Raw genomic sequence first — 16,971 nt, 5'->3', positions numbered from 1 at the left:
GAAAGATGTTTCACAAAACTTGCTTTGGTGATGGAGTTGGTGGTTTGACAAGTCTGAGGTCTTCTGTACTGCTTACTGTTAAGAGAAACTGTAAGGTTCACGGTAATGAAACATTTATTGCATCCTGTAACAGAGGAGGAGACTTGGACACTGCTGCATGCAGACTAGCCATAAGGACCTGTTTGTTAGGTCCTTTCGATTTAGCTTTTGAATTTCCATATTATAGGTGAAAACATAGCCTATATGGCTTATAAAAATCAAGAAAAAACAAGCAACACACCAATAACTAGTTTAGACTTGAAGGAACTCAAACTTTTACTTCTCTGGGAGCTAGTGTCCAGTAACTAACAATTATGTCCAAGTATGTAGAGTTCTGCATGTTTTCCCTAGAGATAATGCTGCAGTGTTTGCAGAGTGTCATATTTCCTAAGTTGCTAAAGACTTTTCTAAAATGTTCTACTGTAATGTAAGCTATAAAACCTAAAATGAACTTTGATTATATATACGTAACACATGCTTAACAATTACAGGTGTTTTATTGGGTTTTGGATGCTTCTCCTTTCCATACGTGGCACCTGAACATTTTATTCCAGGTGCATTAAAGTATACAGTGTGTGTCTCTAGGAATCTGTGTGAACCAGATGAGTCTCAGGTAAGAAAGGGTTTAGCAGGGCAGCTAGGAGTTCTCTTGCTGCAGAAGAAGGACTCCATGCTCCAGGAAGGCAGGCAGGCAATGCTTCTTGCCAACAAAAGTGTAATTCTGAATGTGCTGGAGTGGTTCAAGGAATTGGATTGCAGCTGTAATTTGAGCAACTTTTAGTATTGACTGCTGTGTTTTGACATGTTCTGCATCATGTGGCTGGGACAGCATGGGGGGTTCAAGACCAGATTCAGTTAATTTCCTTGAGGTCACCGGATTCTTAGGAGCAGTTGAGAGGACAGCCCCCTGCAGGTGGATCTCAGCAGCAGTGAATTCAAAGATTCCTTGAACTCTGACTTAATTTGTGAGATTGAATTAAGTCTTTATCCCACATCTTAAAGAATGTATCTTATATTTGGGTGCTCTGCCTTTGTGCTGCAGCACTAATGCCATTTGCTGAGCTATTGTTGTTTCCCAAGATAATGTATTCATCTTTGTTGTGATACAAGAAAGAACATGTCTAATGTTTTGCACCGAGAAATTTTCCACTAATGCATTTCTGGGAGGTGAAGTAGAGTTTTGTCTTCCAATGAAGCATTTCAAATGCAGTTTAATGAATTTTATTTGGGTTGTTATATTTTAAATTGAAATGATTTTTACATTCCTGTTGGGGCAAGGTATTTTGAAAAGTGCCTGTCCCTTTGGCATCTCAGCAGTGTGCTAACATTCAGAGAAGAACATAGCCTTTAGCCTTTTCTTTTAATTAAACATCAGAAGACCCAGATGCCAAAGGGTGAAATATATTTATTTTTTGAACTCTTTCATCCTTGCCCAGTTGGATTGCAAGATTAGTTTGTAGTTGAGTAATTTAGACTCTTTTGTCTTATTGGATGTGTTTTGGGGACAGTCTCTAGATCTTGAGCAACTAGCACTTTATTTTTCTCTTGAGTAATACGGTGTTTCATACATGCTGAGCATGTATAAATATAACTTTTAAAGTGAGGTCGGTTAACAGTTCTATAGCATCATTTTTTCTACTTAAACTATCAGCTTGGAGTGTTCTGGGAAAAATGTCACTGTATGGAGGGAGTTGGCAGGCACAAAAAATAAGATTGGGATGAAAGTGGACAAAACGGGCATTGTATGATCAATAAAACCAAAATGATACTGTTTTGCATTTTAATAAACAATACAGCCCAATTTAAAAAAAAGTAAAAATAAGAGGGGAAAAAAACGTGTGCAGACCTGAAGTTGCCTTTAGTTTCCATGGCAAGTAGAAAGGAATTGCATAGTATTTTGCTAATGTTTATTGGGACCTGTAAATCTCTTATTCATCCTCAAGAGAAATACTGCATTTACCCATGTATTTCCATATCTGATTTTAATCTTCAGGGTGCTGTTGTTCTCTGAGGGCAAAACAAAGTAAGGCAATGATTGATTAAAAATAGTCAAAAGTTACTGAATTTTAACATACTCTAAAGCATATGGTTTCTTTTTTTGTGGCTCACTCATTTAACTAAATCAGTATTTGATCACTACTTCAAAGTAATTCTCACACAAAGAATTTGGGAAACAGTGTAAAACTAAAAGCATCCACCCCATGGGAGAAAAAAGACTGCTGAAAATTCACAGAAGAGAGGCTCACAGAACTGCCTCAGCCTTCTGCCTAAGGAAGATTTTGCAGCTTGGTAGAAGGGGCCAGAGGCAAGACCCTGAGAAACTGATGTAGCTCTTCGGAAGAGTTTTTAATCTGCTCACCTCTTTGAGCTTCCAAGAGAAGAGAACAATGAGGCCGAGTTGGGCTGCGGGCCAAGCTTGCCCAGGTTCGCTTCTTGAATGGTAACCAATTAAATGGATGCTTAGGGATAGAATACGGAGTGAGATGTTGTGGTACTTCCCCCCCACCCCCCACCCCCCCACACCCCCCGGTAGCTTCTGGTTTTGTTTCTTAGCTCCTAATAAAAATATGTGGAAACTCTTTTTTCACTTTTTGAGCCAATCTAAAGTCTTGATATTCACAGCATCCTTTCACTATTACTTTCGTGATTAGTCATGTGAATGAAGTACTTGTTATTTTAAAGCTGCTGTTTCTACTATTACTTTCTTTTTTTTTTTAAACCAAGGAAGTGAATAGTAAATGGATATTTTCTCTTTTCACGCTGTGCCACTCTTGAGTTATCTCTGTCATATCCCTTCTAGTCAAATCTTCCAGCCCTTATCTGCTTAATTCTTCTGATACAGAACTTTTTGGTACCTCTGACCATACTTTTTGCTTGTCTGCATGCTCATAGATCCAAGAATGATCTTTCTCACCAAAACTGCATGCAGTATTGAAAATACAGATACCGTATTTGAGATACAGCCCAATAATGAACTTTTCTAGTTCTGTGGCATACTCCTAGAACTTACTCCTCGAAATTTCTTTGAATTGGTACACAGCTGTATTAGATTATGATTCTAAAGAATTGATTTTAAAGAATTTTTACCAATTACTCCAAGATCTGTTGTTTAAATAATAGTAGCTGCTTGAGTCCATCATTGTGTGTGAATATTCCAACCTTTGTGTTAATTACTTTGTATTTGTTAAGTTACATCTTACATGAAGTTTCGATGAAAAGAGCTCCAAAGGTTTCTGCAGTTTAAGCTAATCTATGATCTATCATCCTATTGTACAGACACTTCAGTTCATGAAATCTCCATTTCTTTGTAAGTAGCGTTCAAAGAAACAATTTTTCATCTTCTGCAAGCCTTATTAACCCATTATTTACTCCATTTCAATACTGCTTATCAATTTTTTGAACAATAAAAACCAAGTACTTATAAGGGGGAGACCTTCTTGGAAACCTATTTGGGGGGGGAAAAAAACAACTGGTAAAATCTTCTACTTCCTATGCTTTTGCTGCTTCTTTTTCTGTGGGAACTGTCTAATCATGAAAACCAGAAGAGAGCCTGATAGTGAGTCCTGTTAAAAGTGCTTTGCTGATCTGTTAGTGTATCTATCATCTTGATCCTCATGTTCATTGTCTACTTCTAAACTGTGTGCCCCATTTTTCTTTTTTCTTTTTTTATTTGTTGCATTAGTTATCTATATTTATCTGTATATTAGCAAATTCTGGTTTAATAGTAGACTTTACCAAGCTGCCTGGTACAAACATGAGATATTCATATGGGGGCATCTACTGATATCAGCTGAATTGCTTTAAAGCACTGCTTTCACACTCAATGTCGTTTATTTCTCTGGTACTGAGGCTGTTTTAAGAAAAAGGTTACAGATCATGATTAACAACTCAGCAATTTCATATTTGAATTCATTTAGCACCGAAGAGTCATTCCAAGTAGTGACAGTACAAAATTGATCTGATTGATTTTTTTTTTTTTGGTGGAATCAATTAGTTCAACCCTCTTGTTTTAATTCTTTGATGTTGTTCATCCAGGAAAAAAAAGGTAAGGTAACTTTATAAGGAATTCAAAGAAAGTACTTGAGTTCAGCTTTCTTTACTGCTCTTGCTGACCTGCAAATAAACAGAAGACTTGTTCAGTCTTGCACTATTCATAGCTTGCATTTCTTAATCTATAGTGCGTAACAGGGAATTAAATAGTAACTTTATTATCTGGTACCTTGAAAACTGCCACGGTTCATAACCTTAGAGGTTATTCTTTAACCAACTCATTTGGAGTGGCAGATGTGGGGAGAGGAGAGAACATGAAGCTCTGTCTTTTAGTTCACATGGTAAGGCAGCATGTTTACTCTTCTTGGATTTTTTTTCCCCTTAATTGGATTTGACAGCAGCAAATCGTATGAATTATGAAACAGTAACAAAAGATGCAGATGTGGATCACAGCTTTTCTTCCAGAGTAAAGGGGCATCTCTGGCAATAGCAGTTGTCTTGCAAGTACCACTGATAATTTTAGTAGAGTGAAATTTGCATAATACCACTAAATTTTCGACAACTTATTTTTTTTTCTCCTGTAAGATCCTGCAATTTGCCTTCTGTTTTTCCTTCACTTTTTTTTTTTCTCGATCACGGAGAGAAGAGGATAAATGGGGAGAGGCTCAAAAGGATGAGTAAAAGAATTACGAAGGTTTAAATCTGACTGTTCTTGGGTGTTTTACCCTGCTTTTGTTAGTGCTCTGTTTCTGATGCATTGGAATCCTGTAGGTAGCTCTGCACATGGCTCAGGCATCTGAGAAATGTTGAGTGATCAACTAAGCTCGAAGTGCTGATGCTGGGATTTAGATGCATAAAGGACACTCATTGTCAGAGCAGCATTTTTGGGAGGAAGAACCAACTCCATGAGCTCTGCTGATGTCAGTTTGATCTCTGGTGGTTCTTTGATGTAACTACAGGCTGCTGCCACAAGGTGTGGTCTTCCTTCCCCACCTGGCTATTCCCTCACTGTATTTTTTTAAACTATAACGGTTGTCTGGTTATAGGACTAAGTTGCTTCAGAAAGTTGATGAAACGTCATGAGAGGAGGTGGTGGTGACGAGGGCATAAGTGATTTCCTCTGTGATCGGGTTGATGAACCAGTGCAGTCCTGTGGCTGCGCATTTAGTGGGGGGTGCAACAGAAACCATTCACACTGGGTTCTGTGGAACATTAACTCTCATCCTTTGTTGCTTTGTGACGTGATTTGTGTCCTAACAAATTTCCTGGCGTTTGCTGGAGTACACAATCCATATTCACACTGCAAATAGAACATAGGAGATCTCTCACTGTTGGGAAGATGTAGATGAGGGGTATACATGTGTTTATTTTATTTTCTTAAGTAGGAATTGGGAAGGAAAGAGGCCAAAAAATCTTAAGATGTAGCCTGATTGTTATGGCAAGACTGACATCTAGACAGAGGACTAGATGTGATTCCTATCTCTGCCTGTGATAATTTAGCAATAACAATTTATTTCAACAAAAAAGTGACCGTTGATCACTTTATCGTACACTTGCATTTATATCTTTATGGGGAACACCCTTTTACTGCTTGTTTATTTATCATGTGATCCATTTCAAGTTAAGTACATAAATGATAACAGAAAATCAAGCTATTTAATTTTTTAAACAATTTTTGGATTTGTACTAAAATTGCAAATAATTTTCTTTGTTAAAAAGGGAGGGAGTTTGCAGAAATTAGCGCATCAGAGTTGCGTGTAGATTGTGATATGCCAGTCATGCCAGAAGAGAGAGGGTACTTTATAAATGAAAAAAGTGAGATAAAATAAAATGTAGGACATGCGTGTATGTACAGATTTTGTTACATTCATTGGATACTTGAAACATGGCCTGAGTTTCTGTGTGCAGGTATGTTGACTGAATGAGGCTAGGGATACTACAAATGCATAGAAAAGCTGGACATACCACAAAATACCATGCCCTCTGGACTTCTTCCAAGTTACGTGCATAGACTGCCGGTGCTTCAAATGTGCAAAGTATGCAGAATAAAAACAAAATCACAAGTATGGATTGGGGATAAACAACTTGATCTACATTGTGGTAACAGTGAAATCACAACTCGTCCTTTTTTTTACTGTTACAAATTTTTTAATGAAAGCAAGTTTTTGCTATTTTCAAACTGTAGTCTGTACAAAAAAGAGATCAGTAGGTGTACTTTTTGAAGCCATGTTTCAGGCAAAGCAGCAGTGTCCCTTCACTGCTTAATGCAGTGCCACAATTCTTGACAGTGCTTGTCTATATAGATGTTTCCATGCAAAGAATCTTTATTTTGTGCTGAGACTTTTTTTGTATGTAGGGTAAGAGCTGCCCATTAAGAAGTAAAAGATACCTGCCACAAGAAGGGTAGAGGCTAACAAGAAGAAATATTGCTTGAGGAGGAAGACCACAAGAGTGTTTAACTTGGAATGCTGAAGGATTATGCAGCATTATGAAGAGGGTGCGTGCAAGCGAGCTTAATCCGTCATTTGCTGGAACCTGCCTGCTTTGTCAGGCATCTGCCACTTCCTGCTCGTGTTATGTAATCGTTTAAAGCAACTCTTTTGCCAGAGAGTTTGTTTCTTGTAATTAGCAGAAACTGAGAGGAAGGTCTTTTATCTTAGAGTCAGATGCTATTAGTCAATACAGAGCGCAAAAGAAATATGAAAGATAATTTTTATTTTTGCAGTGTCTGATGAATAAAATCTCAGCACATTTCCGGTAATGCATATTTTTAAGTTCTATTTGAGACCTGCTAAAGATGCTAGCTGGCTCAAGTCTGCCTTTTTATAGATTATAGTATGTACAGTTACCATCTTGCTGTCCACAAGTTACTTAAGTGTACAGATAGCACAGTCAGCAGGATGACTAATTCCATTTGTGCTGATTAGACTTGTTGAGAGGTAGGGTTGCCTCCCGTCATGCTGTGCTTTCAGGTATGCTGCAAGAGAGATTGGACTATCATACTGTTACTGCAGTGTATATGTTTTTTAGAAAGGACAATTTTTTGTTGTTACTGAACTGACCAACTTTTGTTCAAAATTAGTCGGTGAATGTGCTACAGCTTACTCAACAGAAAATGCTGAGGTCCTGTTCAAGGTTCATGGCATTTCACAGTATTAAATTAAGCTTACAAAGTTGGCTCTTGTTCTCCAGCCTTTTTCTTCTGACTCCTTGCCACAGAATTATCCCTGGGCCTGCAGAAGATAGTATAAAAAATACAGCTTGAAGTAATTACGTCTCTGAAGTCATGGATTATTATTTTCTTTTTCTTCCAAGATTTGTCCCTTTTTTTCAGAGCCTTTTGCTGCACGCAGCTTCCTCCTGTCTGGGCACACCTTCATAGCTTGTCTATAGTATCTGCCCAGTAAAAGTTGTTAGCTCCTCAGGGCATATACTTGTTTGAACAAATACACCTTTTAGAATGCCCTACCTGTCTTTGGGACCACATTAAAAGACATGGTAATTAACAATGGTTAATCTTCATACCTTGTACCTTTATATAAAGCAGCACCTTATTTACCGCTGTTTTAAATTCATACGATAAAACTCTGGTTTGCTCAGTTTTGAAGAAAATAATGAGGATTCTTAATTTTGAAGCAATATTATTTTTAAAATTCATATTCCTGATTCACTCAGTAGATTACACTAAAATAAAGTGCCATTAATTTGTCAATAGAAGCAAAACCAGTGTATTTTTGAAACCTGATGATTCTTTGTTTATTCACATAACAATATTTTAGCACTAGGGCATATCTAATGCTTGTTCAGAGTGCTGAGATTCTTTTCAATCTAGACGATTCCAAAATCCCTTACTCTACCAAAGATACCTACTTACATCACTGAAAGTAAGGACTAGTTGCTTGCATAAGATCTTGAAAAAAACATGAGAGATTATACAAAACATTTGTTTGAAAGAAGACATGCTATGAAACAAAAAAAAAGTGTTTCATTGAAAGATAAGCAGTTTTCAGTCCAGTTTATCACAGAATAAATGTGAATGTGACCCTTGTAAAGTGACCTTCCTAGCTCTCTGCCCCTTTCTTTCAGTACTGTCTTTTTGGAAAGGATAAATTGCAGACGTCAAAGTTTTAAATACTAAATACAAATTTCTGGGTATAAACAATAAGCTGTGAAGGGCACAACCAGGTATTCCAGAGCAGTGCACTGAAGTTTTCAGTGTCAAGCTTGAAATACAACTGGAGTTTAGTGAAGAGGTCTCGTGTACTTGAGATATTTGAAAATGGGATTCTTTATTGCTACAGTTACATACGGATGTACAAGACCCAAGTGTGCGCGTCTGTTAAGAAATAAAGCTAAGCAAAGCATTAAGTTCAGCCTTGACTTGGCAGCTGCTACTGAGGGAGGAGTATCTACCTCAGTGAGTGTCAAAGCACCTGTGCTGCTAATATTACTAATGCTGCTCTTATTGTCACTGAGCATTAAAAAGAGCTATCCTCAAATATCTTTGCTGAACCCCCCCCCCCCCCCCAAACCACTAGCTAATTAGTGCTGTTGTTCAGAGCGAGGGAAGATGTCTCTGTGCATTGCTCTTAAACCAAACTACTTCAATCTTAAATATTTCTACACGGGTTTATTTTTACAAGTTGCACGATTTCAAAAATTCAACCATGTAAATTGAATAACACAGCTAGACTCGTTCGTTTTCCTTGTAGTGAACTCTTGCTATGATCTGCAGTGTAACTCCAAGTTTTGTGTGGGTTTTCTCTGGAAATGGAGCTACAGCTACTTATCAGGAGAATTTTTGCTAACGATTAGGTCTACAAAACCCAAAGAAGCAAAAGGACTTCCTAAGTTGTGGTGTTTTTCTGTTTCTGATAACAAGTTGTTGATCAGACTGTTAGCAGACAGATTTTTTCCTCCCACACAGCATTATTTGAGTTGATGGTTGACCATTTTTGCAGAGGTCTTTGCCAAGAATACAGCTTACATACACAGCATTAAAGAGAAATGGTGGAAAAAGTCTTTGAATAATTAAAGGAAATGGAGATTTGATGAGCAGTAAAGGACTGGAGGGAACTCTGATTGCTGCTTCAAGATCTTTAAGGAGATACAATAGCAGGAACAGTTGAGGGGGAACAGTCATGGAGAACAGGTTAGAGAGCTTTGATCTCTTTGTTAGTTCTGTTTGTCCTGTAGGATGGCAGTCCTGAAATCACCTGTCTTGAAGTGAAAGAGAAATATGAATGTGGTTTGGAGTGTGTTTCAAATTCATCATCTGAATCATGAGACAGTGAAGCTGTCCTCCGTCTGTGCTAGGGAGTTCTCTGTTTATGGAAGAGAGTTCTGGCTGGGCTGCATAAGCAGAAATTTAAACAGTTGAATAAGGCTAATGGCAACTATTAATTTTTTAAGAATCAGCCTTCTGAAGTCTTCTGACTTAAATTCGAGTGAAACAGCAAAACCATTGTTTTGGTTAGTCATGTGAAAAACACGGAGTCTTTACTGAATATTACTCAAAGACAAACTTGTAATCAGAAGACAAACAAGTGAAACATTCAAAACTGATTCTTGGGTACCCTCAACGTTTCAGTCGTCTTGCCTGGATATAAGATTTATGTGCAATATCTAAAATTAGAACTTTTAATTATGATGACATTCAAAAATAATGACTTAAGATGGGGAGAATAATAAGTTCAATTAAAATATCTTTTGAGGTATGTCTATGTACTTATTCACTGAATTAATTTTTCCCAATAGTAATTATTTAAATTATTGCCTCTCTGAAAAGGGCACTTTAAAGACTGCGCTGACATGTTCCATGAGTTCTGTAATTTGTCAGAAGTTACTCAGCCTAAAAGTAAAAAACAAAACCAAACAAAACCCCAACCACAACTATTGTCTTCCATGTCTTTAGTAGACAGTCCAGCAAGCTGAGTGGTGGCATTGCTGTACTTGGGTCCTCTCACCAGCTACGAAGTCTTTCTAGAAAGCTTTTCCCTTTGGCAGTAACTGTATAATGCTGTTGACTTCCCCAGTTGCAGAAGTAGATGCCACTGATTAGGAATTAAGAAGCAGTTCTCTTGATAAAATGCAAGAGAAAAATGCTTTTAATTCTGCAAGGAAATCATTAGGAAGAGGAATTTAAAACAATGATGAACACAAAGCTAGAAGGGCTGATTTGAAGAACATACAGAGAGCTGTAGGACTTTGTTTTTATGTACTCCGTGCTCAGAGTAGAACATCTCTTTAATTAGCTTTTTATAATACTAGTGTTGAACCAAGATGTTGCCAAGAAAGGTAGTAAAGCTTAGTTTTTTTTTGTGTGTATAAAATTAACAAATTGGCATGGATGCTCAGTTTGTAAGTGTAACTCCATCCACCTGCTCTTCACACTCCTGTCCCTAAGAAGCCATTTATTTTCCTCTTTAAGTGATTTTTTTAAGCTCCTTATTACTTTATCATCTGCAGTTATGCTTGATCCGAAATCTTCACAGCCTAACTTGACTGACTGTAGTATAAATGCTAATTTTGGATTCCTTTGCTTTTACTTAAATGTGGGGCTTACTTTGTCTGTTAGTCTTTAGTTTGTGCTGTTAATACATTTGCTACACTGTGGGTCACTGTTCAGATATTTAATCTGATGACTCAACGAGGTGCTGCCATGAGTTGCTTTGCCCTTATTTCCTTGTTGAAGGGTGAAGCTGGCTGGAGATGTCTGCTCTGAGAACTGAGACAGAGTATTTCTTCTTGTCTTTGCTATGGGAGGCTTATCAATCACAGGATGTCAGTCTGTTCCTTGTCCTTGCTGCACAGCCTGTTTTTCTGCAGCTATAAAAATAAGTAACAAAGGTTTGGAACAAGTTCAGAGTTTCCAAATAGACACCTAGCATGCTCTTTTGGGGAAAGAAAGAACAGAATTAGTGAGACTTCATGTCATTTCCTGTAAGAAAAGCAGCTCTCTTTGTGTTGAGGTTCTGGAAACATCAAGATGTGGCCCTGGCAGATGGTCTGAAATTCTTTCAAATTCAAAGCTTCTTGAAGTCAGGAGGCTTTCTTCAATTATGCTAGTGGCTTTTGGATCAGTTTATAAATATTTGGTAACTGGGATGTATTTTTCCTAGAGAAAAAGTAAGTCTTTCTTCCTTCAAGACTCATGTTAACTAGGAGTGCATGTTCAGTGCAGATAAAGCTGTTTTATGCCTTTATGCTTATAGTACATAGTGTATCCACCAATTCACCCTTGTATCCTGGTCTCCCATGCTCTGTCATTATTCTGTATATTAAAATGATTCCTACCCAAAGCAGAAACCATGTTCTGCATTGTTTGGAAATAACAGATGCTGGAATCAATTTTGACATATATAGGTTGTTGTAGGGCATACATTATGCATGTTGTTGGCCAAAAAAAAAAAGTCAGCATTTTGAAATCTGCATGAAACTCTGAGGGTCATTCAGTACCTTTCATAAATGGAGAGCTGCTGTAAGGAATATAAGTAGTTTATATGAAATGATGAAAACATATATAATGGGTCTTCTAACTTTGTACTGCTTCAGTTCTAAAATGTAACCTTCCTTGACTCTGGATGCCATCCAGAGGGACCTGGACAGGCTTGAGGGGTGGATCTGTGCGAACCTCATGAACTTCAACAAGTCCAAGTGCAAGTCCTCCACTTAGGCTGGGGCAGTCCCAAGCACAAATCCTGGCTGGGAGGAGAATGGACTGAGAGCAGCTCTGAGGGGAAGGTGTTGGAGGTGCTGGTTGATGAGAAGCACAACATGAGCCAGCCATGTGCACTTGCAGCCCAGAAAGCCACCTGTATCCTGGGCTGCATCCAAAGCAGCGTGGCCAGCAGGGTGAGGGAGGGGATTGTCTCGCTCTGTTCTGCTCTCGTGAAACCCCACCTGGAGCCCGGTGTTCAGCTCTGGGGTCCCCAGCACAAGAAGGATGTGGACCCGTTAGAGTGAGTTCATCCAGAGGAGGCCATGAGGATGATGAGAGGGCTGGGGCACTTCTCCTGTGAAGACAGGCTGAGAGAGCTGGGGTGCTCAGCCTGGAGAAGAGAAGGCTCTGGGGAGACCTTACAGTGGCTTTCCAGTACCCAAAGGGGGGCTGCAGGAAAGGTAGGGAGGGACTCTTTGTCAGGGGGTGGAGTGATAGGACAAAGGGGAATGGATTTAAACTGAGAGGGGCGTTTTAGATTGGACATTCGGAAGAAATTTTTTGGAAGAAATTCTGTAATCAGAGGGTGGTGAGGCACTGGCACAGGCTGCCCAGAGAAGCTGAGGATGCCCCATCCCTGGCAGTGTTCAAGGCCAGGTTGGACGGGGCTGTGAGCAACCTGGTCTGGTGGGAGGTGTCCCTGCCCGTGGCAGGGCGTTGGAACTGGGTGGGCTATAAGGTCCCTTCCAACCCCGACCGTACTATGATTCTATGACCCGTAGCTATAAGATTAAAATACTCAAAGGTGTAGTGTGTTTTCTGAAGGGTATTATTTTTCTATAATGCAGCTAAACTGGTACTTATTTAACTCCTACTCTAGCATGCTTTCTGCTTTTCTCACAAGATTTGCTTTAGATAATCAATTTGCTTAGATCTGTGACCCACAGCTTGGCTATGAAGACTTTACTAGGAATCTTGGTGTTTTTCTCCTTTTCAAGTGAAGCAAGATTTAGGAATTTATTTATGGAATAACTGGGCCAGTTTGTTGCTCCTTGATTTGAAGGTCAGAAACTGCAAAGCTGGTTTAGCATCTTAAAATTAGGCAGGAAGCTTCCTGACAAAAATTTTCAGTTACGTGGAAATGTGACCTCATGGAAATCAATGAGATTTTTGTTGGAATGTTATCTGCTTTTAAACATAATCATGAAAAAAAAGTATATCTTTTTGCCAGATATTTTTCCAGGAGTTTTCTGGAGTTGTCAGATACACTCGATACTGCAGTTATGTACATCATAATGGCAGTCTCTAATGTTAATTGCATTTTACATTCTAGTCTTTATTTGTGATAGAAACAGTATAGAATGTTAATCAATGGCTACACTTAAAGCAGTTCTGTAACATACCACTTTTTCCTGTTTTGTTTTCCAGCAAGTACTCAGGTTTGTTAACAAGTGTATTTGTGATGAATCCGTGTGCAAATTAAGAAAGTAACCTCTAGAATATTTTTCTTGTCTATCTTGAGCTTGCCTGAGCTTCAGTCAAACACTTGATATACAGGCTCAGAGGAACTGATCTGTTACGAGAGGAGGCTAGAAACTTGGCTCATTTAGACTAGCAGAATGAAAGTTAGAAGGGGTATGATTGCTGTCTGTAACAAATGCAGGCAGGGAAAAGAACTATTCAGCCTGTAACCACTAGGTGAAATGGATCTAAGTTGGCCATGAACTGATTTATGTTGGACAGTAGAAAATGCTGAAATGGAAGTTGTGAAATGAACAGTAGCAACAAACAAATTAGTTTTAGGATAAGCTTGCTAAACAGATAAAATTGAATGAGCTGGTTACTCTGGTAAGAATGGATGGGATTAGATCCATCACACCTCTCTGTACTGTAATTAACATTTCTGTAGGATTTTACAGAATTAAGCATATTGAATTATATGAAAGTATTCTAGGCATAGTATATTTTAACATGATTAATTCTTCATTATATCTTAAATAATTCTGCTAGTTCACACACTGCATTTTTCCAAATTCTATTGGCCTGGTTTTCAGAGATGCTAAAAATCATAATTACCAGTGAAATACCGGTAAATAAAAATTACAAGTAATTTTACACATTTATGATTAACTTAATAATTTCAGAAATGTATTGTCTTAAAGGAAAATAAAGCACTGCAAACAATAGGATTTGCACTGAAAAAAGTACGAGAATTTCTTCATTCTCACCTGGGATTAATACAAAGGTGGCGTTTTAAGTATGTTATTTCTGCACATTAGTAATGTGATAAACTAAATCACCTGATACACAGTTTAATAAAGCAAATAATGTTTTTATAGGTTTGGTTAGACTTCCATGTATGTCTCTAAGATGAGGGCATGCTCACAGTTAATCATGTATGCAGAGCTATCATTTATATTGTGATGAGGGAGTTTTCTTGCATTAGGATGAAGTTGTCAGCTTTGAGTAGCTGCTTGTATGCAGCATTGCTTTCATTTGCCACACAATAGGTGCAGTGTTTCTTGATGCTCAATCAGAATTTCAAAGCATGACAGCATTAAGCTGAGAAATAAAGCAAGGTCTGGTATTTACCTAAGTAGAATAATGGCCTAGTAATAATTAGGTGCCCATTTTAGGTACACCAGTAACCTGAAGAAATAGTAAAAGTTATGAAGTAATTTGGATTGAGTAATGTAGGAACTGGTATTATTTTGCTTAATGTTTCATCAGCACTTGGGAGTATTATTTATTCTTAACTACAGAGTAGTAATTATTGAACGTGATTTCTTTCATGTTTCATACAATTTAGAGGAGATCATGTAAGAGATGACAAATAATTGTGCTTCTTGCCGCCTAAATTGCAATAATGATCTTGCAGCACGATTAGGTCTTTTCCAGACGTACCAATCCTTTCTGTTAGAAGTTAATCACTAACCTGGTCTCCTATGAGAGGATGACCTGCTTAGTAGATGAGGGAAACAGAGGTTGTTTAAATGGATTTTAGTAGAGCATTTCACGCTTTTCCACAGGATTTTTTTAGGAGAAACTGTCTGCTTGTGGCTTGCACAGGTGAACAGTTTGCTGGGCGAAGAACTGGCTGGATCTCTGGGTTCAGAGAGTCCTAGAGAATGGAGGTCAGCCCGCTTGGTGGCTGGTCACCAGTGGTGTTCCTCTGGGCTCGGTGTCGGGGCCTGTTTTGTTTAATGTTCAATCTAAATGCGGGGACCGAGTGGGCCCTCGGTGTCTTTGCAGACAGTACCAAGTTAGGTGGGATTGTCGATCTGCTTGTGGCTTTGTGGAGGGATCTGAATAGGTGGGATCGATGGGCTGAGTCCAATCACATCACACTCAAGAAGGCTACGTGCCGGTTCCGATTTTGGTTCATAACCCCATGCAGTGGTACAGGTTTGGGGAAGAGTGGCTGGGAAGTTGCCCAGCAGAAAAAGACCTGGGGGAGCTTGTTGAAAGCAGACTGAACATGAGCCAGCAGTGTGCCCAGGTGGCCAAAACACATATGGCATCCTGGCCTGCATCAGAAATAGTGTGGCCAACAGGACTTAGGGAGGTGATTATCCTCTTGATTACAGCACTGGTGAGACCACAATTTGGATATTGTGTTCTGTTTAGGGTCCTTCACTGCAGGTAGGATAGCGAGTTGCTCGAGTGTTTGCAGAGAAGAGCTGTGAAGCTGGTGAAGGGACTAGAAAACAAGACACGTGAGAAGCAGCTAAGGGAATTGGGTTTGTTTAGTCTGGAGGAAAGGAGGCTGAGGGGAGACCTCATTGCTCTCTACAACTACCAGAAAGGAGGCTGCAGTGAGGAGGGTGGTGTCAGTTTCTTTTCTCAGGTAACAAGTGACAGGATGCGAGTAAATGGTCTCAAGTTGCAACAGGAGAGGTTTAGATTGAACATGAAGAAGAATCTTCTTGAAGAAGGGTGGTCGTGAGCTGGAATGGGATGCCCAGAGAAGTGAGGGAGTCACCGTCCGTGGAGATATTATAGACGTGTGGGTGTGGCACTAAGAGACATGGTTTAGTGATGGGACTTGTTAGGTCAGGTTGGTGGTTGGACGTGATCTTGAAAGTCAAACCCAGGTGACCCTGATTCTATTACTTTCCAGTAAGAAGCTGTTTAAACATGGCTGCCCAGTGACCTTGACTTTGTGTGCCTTCACTCTTATTTGTACTATTAGTATACGTTCTTACAAAATCTTACTTAACCAGAAAAGTTTGAGGTTAAGATTATAAATGGATATGCCCACTTAATTATAGTAATCTTGAAAATTCCATGTGGAGCTAAAACCAGGGAAATTATTACACAAAGTATAAATTAAAGGTAGAGCGAGAGTGATCAACAGTAGACCTGTTCTATTGAAATGATGCTTTCCTTGGCAGTATAAAGACTGAAAAAAATGCTATCATAACATCTTTTAAGTCTTTGCTATGTTTCTTATGGAGCTGGCACTTCTTCACATGATTTCAAGTATTCTTATAATATCACAGGACACTGTTTTAGTGCAATAGACTAGCTGTCCATAATGCTTTAAGTATTTTTTTTTCAAGTGCAATTATAGTTATAAGAACATGGAGTTAGAGTACCCACAATTTTCTCTTCGTGCTGAAATCTCCCTCCCCCTTATTTCGTATCTGCTGGGGAGGGCTCTTGAACTGTAGTCAGAAACAATGACTTAATTCTTTGTAGAGGTAGCGAGAATAATCTTTGAGTGAAATATTTTGTTTCTCTAGGGGTGGATTGCTCCCTTTAAATAAAGAAAGAAATGTGGTTCAGCTGTCTAAATGCAGCCGGTATTCATTTAGAAGTAGTAGTGTGCAACCAGAGTTCTTGTCTTGAAAATGAAACATTAAATTGATCTAAGCTTCACTACATGTAACCCAAAATATTGTCAAAAAATGAAGGAATGTCAGCCTTATTCTCTTGAACATGTTCACAAGAGCAGTAGGCTCTTCAGTAATATTGATCTAAAAGCTATGAGATTGTCCATATTGGTATTTTTAATACCTGTTCATCACAATTTTTAGCTTAGAATTACAAAAATAACAGTGAGATTTGAACAATACGCAGATCCAGGGATCTCTGCACTTATAGAAGGAAGAGGAGGGAAAGGAATGAAGGAGGAGGCTCTTCTAGGAAGAGTCTTCATGGAAATGAAACAAACTTTGCCCTAAGAAGAAGGAAGGACAAATTATTTTTTTTCCTGCCCTTTTTATTTAAAAATAGTTAAAAAAAAAAAAAAAAAAAAAAAGCTAGGCTGTATGTGATAA

The 16,971-nt window shown here is 38.6% G+C and overlaps 1 protein-coding gene across 3 annotated transcripts in view; it reads left to right on the top strand.

Annotated features, from left to right (window-relative positions):
* VAV3 (vav guanine nucleotide exchange factor 3) overlaps positions 1-16,971 on the top strand; it is a 174,941-nt gene that overhangs the window by 124,991 nt on the left and 32,979 nt on the right. The gene's annotated exons all lie outside the window — the stretch shown is intronic.

The sequence above is a fragment of the Anser anser genome (genome assembly GCF_964211835.1).
Source record: "Anser anser genome assembly, chromosome: 8".
In the NCBI taxonomy this organism is placed as follows: Eukaryota; Metazoa; Chordata; class Aves; order Anseriformes; family Anatidae; genus Anser; species Anser anser.
Note: the sequence above shows the minus strand (reverse complement) of the source record. Positions and strands in the feature narration are given on the sequence as shown.